Genomic DNA, 7,606 nt, shown 5'->3' on the forward strand with positions numbered 1-7,606 from the left:
GCCCTGTACCAACATAGAACAGAGCAGCTATCTGAACGCTACTCCAACAGAGGTCGATCATCTTGTTAATAATTTTACCTCCTCACTACGTACGACTCTGGATACTGTAGCTCCGGTGAAAACTAAGGTCTCAAATCAGAAGTACCTGACTCCGTGGTATAATTCTCAAACACATAGCCTAAAGCAGATAACTCGTAAGCTGGAGAGGAAATGGCGTGTCACAAATTTCGAAGATGATCATTTAGCCTGGAGAAATAGTTTGTTGCTTTATAAGAAAGCCCTCCGCAAAGCCAGAACATCTTACTATTCATCACTGATTGAAGAAAATAAGAACAACCCCAGGTTTCTCTTCAGCACTGTAGCCAGGCTGACAAAAAGTCAGCTCTACTGAGCCAACCATCCCTTTAACGTTAACTAGTAATGACTTCATGAACTTCTTCACAAATAAAATTGTAATCATTAGAGAAAAAATTACTAATAATCATCCCACAGATGTAATATTATCTACAGCTACTCTCAGTACCATTGATATTCATTTAGACTCTTTTTCTCCAATTGATCTTTCTGAGTTAACTTCAATAATTACTTCCTCCAAACCATCAACGTGTCTTTTAGACCCCATTCCTACAAAACTGCTCAAAGAAGTCCTGCCATTAATTAATGCTTCAATCTTAAATATGATCAACCTATCTCTAATAATCGGCTATGTACCACAGGCCTTCAAGGTGGCTGTAGTTAAGCCTTTACTCAAAAAGCCATCCCTAGACCCAGCTGTCTTAGCTAATTATAGGCCAATCTCCAACCTTCCTTTCATATCAAACATCCTTGAAAGAGTGGTTGTCAAACAGCTAACAGATCATCTGCAGAGGAATGGCTTATTTGAAGAGTTTCAGTCAGGTTTCAGAGCTCATCACAGCACAGAAACAGCTTTAGTGAAGGTCACAAATGATCTTCTTATGGCCTCTGACAGTGGACTCATCTCTGTGCTTGTCCTGCTAGACCTCAGTGCAGCGTTCGATACTGTTGACCATAATAATCTATTAGCGCGATTAGAGCACGCTGTAGGTATTACAGGTACTGCGCTGCAGTGGTTTGTATCATGTCTATCTAATAGACTCCAGTTTGTTCATGTAAATGGAGAGTCCTCTCCACACACTAAGGTCAATTATGGCGTTCCACAGGGTTCGGTGCTAGGACAAATGCTGTTTACATTATACATGCTTCCCTTAGGCAGCATCATTAGAAGACATAGCATACATTTTCACTGCTATGCAGATGACACCCAGCTCTATCTGTCCATGAAGCCAGGTAACACACACCAATTAGTTAAACTGCAGGAATGTCTTAAAGACATAAAGACCTGGATGGCCGCTAACTTTCTGCTTCTTAATTCAGATCAAACTGAGGTTATTGTACTCGGCCCTGAAAATCTTAGAAATATGGTATCTAACCAGATTCTTACTCTGGATGGCATTACCTTGGCCTCCAGTAACGCTGTGAGGAACCTTGGAGTCATTTTTGACCAGGACATGTCCTTCAACGCACATATTAAACAAATATGTAAGACTGCTTTCTTCCACTTGCGCAACATCTCTAAAATTAGAAATATCCTGTCTCGGAGTGATGCTAAAAACTAGTTCATGCATTTATTACTTCCAGGCTGGACTACTGTAATTCTTTATTATCAGGAAGTCCTAAAAACTCGCTGAAAAGCCTTCAGTTAATCCAAAATGCTGCAGCAAGAGTACTGACGGGGACTAGAAAGAGAGAGCAGATTTCTCCTGTTTTGGCTTCCCTTCATTGGCTTCCTGTTAAATCCAGAATTGAATTCAAAATCCTGCTCCTCACATACAAGGTCTTAAATAATCAGGCCCTGTTAAAAGGGAGTTTTCCTTCCCCACTGTCGCCAAAGTGCTTGCTCATAGGGGTCATATGATTGTTGGGTTTTTCTCTGAATCTATTATTGTACCATCTACTGTACAATATAAAGCGCCTTGAGGCGACTGTTGTTGTGATTTCGCGCTATATAAATAAAACTGAATTGAATTGAACTTCAGAAAAAACCCAATCAACAGCTGTAACCATATTTATACAATTTTCATGTATTTTTTAGCGGCTCCTTGGTGGAGGAGACAGCCACCCTCAGGGCTTCCAAAGCTAGTATACTCTTACTGCTGGTCCCAAGCCTGGATAAATGAGAGGATTACATCAAGAAGGTCATATGATGTAAAAATGTGTTTGGATTCATCTGCTGTGATTCCCTCCTGGGTAAATAAGGCAAGAGCCAAAATATCAGATACGGTACTTTTTGTTTTTTCTTTTTAATCAAACATAACTCAGTAGTGCTCCATTTTCACCTAATGTTAATGTACAGTAAGTACTAATTGTGGGCTAGCAGAAGCTAGGAGGTTAGATAATCAAGGTGATGACTAAGTAATATTTGTAAATGACAGAGTAGCTCTTGATTCCACAGAGCTAGGTGATCAACTATTTGGCACAGCTGACAGACTTTCTTTCAGCTAATTGACCTGTTGGAGTCGTGGTTCAATAAGCCGTCCGTTTGTGAGGTGAGTCAATTTCATCAAGCAGCAGCTCATTAGCTGACTGGCTGGTTAACTGTCTCAGTAACGGAGCCAAACTCCTCCTTGAGCAGTTTGAACACGTTGTCCGAGAACTCGTCTCTCGGCCTGCCCGTGCGTTCAGCAGGAGGTCGGGGTGGTGTGGGATGTAAGAGGACGGGCAGTGCAGCTCATTGAGAGTAAACCAGAAGGTGTCCGGACCCACCTGGATTAAGTGTCGGAACACACTGTGCAGGAAAGGGAAAGAAACACAGGAACAGGATTAGCTCTGAGCTGTGTTTTGCTTTGTATGTAATATCTATTGTATGGAAAACACCTTCCTATGATCCAAAGTGACAGACTGAACCAGTTTTGCTGGCTTTAACATGCGAACCAACAGTTTAACTATAAGCTCATTAACTCAACACTGCCTTTCTCTTCAGGTTTGTTTTTTAAATCACCTCCAAGCAGGAAAATACTTAAGTATATTAAAGCATGTGTTTTTACTTGTGGCTGCTATGTTGCTACCCAAACACTTAGATCAATAATTCAGAATGATGTGAGTTATTAAAGGCTGCTTGCATACTGCATTCTGAGCTATTTTTTTATTCATTTACTTTGTTTATTCACAGCTTCCATCTGTCCTTTACATTACTGTAGCTCTCACAGTGCACACATTTTGCATCAGCTGCCAGTGTAAAGGTGAAATGAGTTCCCTTTCAGATTCGTACACACAGTATTGGGATATCACGGCCCTACGTGTCCTGAAGACACTTCTATTCATGCCTGTAAGGCAACTGACCTGTGATGATATGCCACATATAAACTCATCATCACAGTCATTCCTCACTTTTTATGCTCTTTACCTGGCTAGGAACACTTTTGCCAAGTTGGGATTGCTAGCTATTGCTAGTTAGCTCTGTGGTGTGGCAACCTGAAGTTAGCCTAACTGCTCCTGTTGGTTTTAGCCACCACTGCTGAACTACATCTGCGTATTTCTGGAAGTTCCTTTCTCAAGGGACAAAATGAGTGAGGGTGATATTTAAATCAGGCCCACAAACTGATTTACTAAAGTTTCCAGCAAAGGGTTAAAAGTCTTATATTACAGGTAATATACGTTAAAGTCATGAATACTGGTGTCTTTACCCAGAACATGCAGGAACCTGATTATTCCTGAGGTATTCAATTGTCAGGTCCCATGTTCCTCTCCTTCAGGGAACAAAAGCTATAGCCACAGTGCTTTGTTTCATGTTCAGTGTTCAGAGACAATGAATGACTCCTGAAGTCACATTTTGTTGTGTAACACCCAGCACCTCTCCAAATATGATGTTAAGCATTCAATTTAAATTCAGATTTTACTGATAAATCATGTCACGTGGCTATTAATGACCAACATGGCAATACAATGTCAACTGGATGGCACAGTTTTAATTTATGGCATTCTGTCTGTGTGTAACACTCACACACATTAGTAACTAAATGAAAGATTGAGTTACTTACTACAGCGGTCCTTAATAAAGACTTACCTTAAACAGGCTTCTTGCAGTCTGATGGGTTGTCTGGATCTCAGGTAGGGTAGACAGGCTTCACAAACAGCATCTAGGTCTGCTTCAGCTGAGAAAACCAAACACAGGACATTTTTACTATATTTTATTCATATAAAAATTGTAATACTTTTACCTTTTATCCAGAAATTACAACAGAAATCAACTTGAAAAAGAAAATAAAAACGAATAAAATGCAACAAAGCCAAGTTAATTTCACGGATTAATCACAGCGGCAGAATACAGTTTGAGCTCGGTGCCTGGTCTTCGGGTGGATCACTCCCTGCAAATATGTTACTCATAAAACTCCAGGAGCATACAGGTGGATGCTGGGGTGGTGGATGGGCTGAAACAGCAGGCAGTGGTGCAGCAGGATGTGAGGAAAGTGGGGCACGTTACATGTCCAGCTCCAGGCTTGGCTCCATACATGGTTACAGTTGTGAATGCTTCTTTTCTGATTATGTCCAGTGCGTGCACATAATGACACTTTATATCCAAAAGAACAAATCCTTTAAAAATATGATCCTGGTTCCGAATAATATGGGGTAAAGATACCACTGCTGGTTAATCTCCTTTTTAAACCCTTCCTTGTCCCACCCACTGTGAACTGAAGCCACAGACATACTGAAACCCACTTCACAGAATAATCACAAAGAGCATCTCAAACACACAACGTGTATCGTGCCTGTTTATCTGCACACTATACTGTATGAGAGAGTTTGCTGTACACAAAGTGCCGTAAGCTATGTTAAAGGAACAGTTTCACAAACAACCTGATTTCTTACAAAATGAAACAATTGTCTTTACACTGCAGTCCTTGTCACTGTTAGATGTAACGCTGGCTCTGGAAAGGCTGCAGACAGCTCTGTCACCTTTGTGACTCTTTTCCTCTGTCAGCGATGAACCTCAGTGGGAGTGAATATTGAATATTTTCAACATGCTAATGGACGTATTTTGAGCACAAAGTAAACAAAAATAACAACAACAACTTCTCTGAGCTTATCAATTAAATGGCTTTGCATTCGCTGATTGAACAATCACGTTTTTCTCAGTTGGGTATAAGAAGAGCTGCTTGCAGTCGTAGCTGTGTGTGCAGTTTGGACCTGAGCAGCATCCTGCTGGCACAGCTGGCTGTGGTCCGTATCATCAAAGTCATGTTTAAAATATGTTTAATGACAGAGCTGCCACAGTGAAGAGGCATTTTTAGCAACAACATCACCGTCACGTGTTTAGGATGCTGAACTGTTTCACAGTTTAAGGTTTTTATAATAAAACAGAGATGCCCTGATTTATGCTGTGATACCAATGGTTGATTTTCATTCACCACCACCCGGTGGTGAAGGAGCTTCAATGAGTTCTTTGACTTTTTTGGCTTTTTCTGACGACTCATCTCCCCACACACAGCTTTAATGTCAAATCAGGCTAACAACCTAATTGTTAACCTTAGCATAGAGACATCTTCATCTCTGTACTAATGTACAGACACAAACTTGTATTGCTGTTGTCTCACTCACAGGAAGAAAGCTGACTATAACTCATTCATTTAAGAAGAATCATAAAGTTTATTCCTACAAGAAAGTTACAGCCCTGTGATCAAATAGGCTTTGATAAGATAAGATAAGATAAGATAAGATAAGATAAGATAAGATAAGATAAGATAAGAGGTCATCTATCTTCAATGTGGTTTACATAAATGGGCTTCATGTTGCACCAATCTCCATTAAGTGAGGCGTCAACTAAGAATAGTTGTCTTGCTCTGATTTGTCCATGTTGTGGCTGCTTTGATCATTGCCAGATCCCAGGTACAGTTCTACAGGATGATGCACTCATGTTGTGTCTTGGTGAAACTGTGCTGTTTGTGAGCACTGTGTCTCTATTCTCTCACCCAGATCCAGTCTCTGGCACAGTCAGCCCAGCCCCTGCAATACAGCCAGCTGCAGTTTGTAGGCCAGGGTGTGTGTGTAGACAGGCCCAGCCTTGGCGCTTTATCGGAGCCTGCCGTGCCAGAGAGGCGCTCAGCTTGGGCAGAACCTCTTTAGAAACCCTCCTCCTCACAAAGTCCCCTCATGTTTCACCCATGTAATGTACAAAAATGTAATGTACAAAAGCAGCAAGCTGTCAAAATTCAATAAAACCTTCCCGTTGTGTACTCCTGGATGAATTGTAGTATTTACAAAACGCGTATATATCCAAAAGCTGATGAAACAATTTCCCAGCAGCAGCTCTGAGTGAATAAATGACTGTTTACAGACTTAACGTGTCTGTATTTGTCAGCTCATCAATAAAAATATGAATAACAAATTTAAAAATATTCCAGCTGATGACAGGAGCTGACGAGTAGCCTAATTTACACCCACAAGTTGAATCAGCAGACACTTGCACCAAAGATCACAAAACACTATCAGCTTCATTTATCCCAAAGTCCTACTTTGTGATTCTCTGAGACAGTTTGAAAAGCAGCCTCTAAGAAGGCATCCACAGTGATTTTTCTGTGCTGATAGAAGAAATGTTAGTTTAAAGAGTCTTCACATTACAACCCCCCAAAAAAATAATAGAACTATTTCTGAATGAAATAAGACTGTTGTTGGGAACAATCTTTGATTCTTTCACTATTAAGAGTTTAAAAAAACTAAAGACGACTTGAATAATTTGACTCACGTAATGAAAAGAGAGGTTTGTTTTACTTACCCTGAAGGCTCTGAGGACTGCTAATGGGTCATCGGCTGTGAGTGTCTGCAGGAGTGCTGGCCAGCAGCGATGAGCCATAGGCAGCAGTTCATTTTCCCTCTCACTCAGCACCTGAACGCACAACTCCAGCACGTCCAGTACCTAAAGACAAAGACGCACAACACACCTAACAATTATCTCTGTTTTGATCCTGATTAAATGTGAGCTGAAACTAATTACTGAGGTCTTCATTGAGAGCCCAAACTCCTGAGCAGGCACGACTTCAGCACAGACTTATTTCTGTTTCACTCCTGGACCAGACTGAATGTTTTTCCTTGATGAGCATTACACCAGTGAACAGTCATCCACACAGTTCTGACAGGATGAATTGTACCAACGCTGGCAGTCCTACCCTCACAAGAATGATTATTTTTGTTACTAGTCCAACAGTTGACTCTACATAAAACTACCTTGAGTCGGAGCCTGAGGCTGGGATCAGACAGCAGATGAATGCAGCGCTCCATAACATCCTTAGTGATGCTGAGGTGGGAGGGAAGCTCTGCTTTCACATCAGGACTACCAGCATCTTCAACATCCTCACACTCAGTGGGAGGGACCTCTGCAATGGAGCACATGTACAGTTAGACCGCCAGTTTAGCAGTGAGGTTCAGATTTCTATGACTCTTAATTACAATGATCCATCTCCTCTACACTCTGAATCTAATATAACCACCACTACAACCTATAGCTTATATTCCACTGGCCCTTAGACAGACCTATTACCTCTGTCTTCAGTGTTATAATCATCCTCTATTCCAATGCCCTCTGTCAGTTCTT

The 7,606-nt window shown here is 41.1% G+C and overlaps 1 long non-coding RNA gene across 1 annotated transcript; it reads right to left on the reverse strand.

Moving 5' to 3' along the window:
• Positions 1–2,696: 2,696 nt before the first annotated feature.
• Positions 2,697–6,259, reverse strand: LOC112845524 (uncharacterized). Its single transcript, XR_003218367.1, has 3 exons — positions 5,988–6,259; positions 4,085–4,172; positions 2,697–2,806 (listed from the first exon to the last, which is right to left on the reverse strand). It is a non-coding gene; the product is annotated as an uncharacterized LOC112845524 (long non-coding RNA).
• Positions 6,260–7,606: the final 1,347 nt, after the last annotated feature.

This window comes from Oreochromis niloticus, unplaced genomic scaffold (assembly GCF_001858045.2).
Source record: "Oreochromis niloticus isolate F11D_XX unplaced genomic scaffold, O_niloticus_UMD_NMBU tig00007756_pilon, whole genome shotgun sequence".
Lineage (NCBI taxonomy): Eukaryota > Metazoa > Chordata > Actinopteri > Cichliformes > Cichlidae > Oreochromis > Oreochromis niloticus.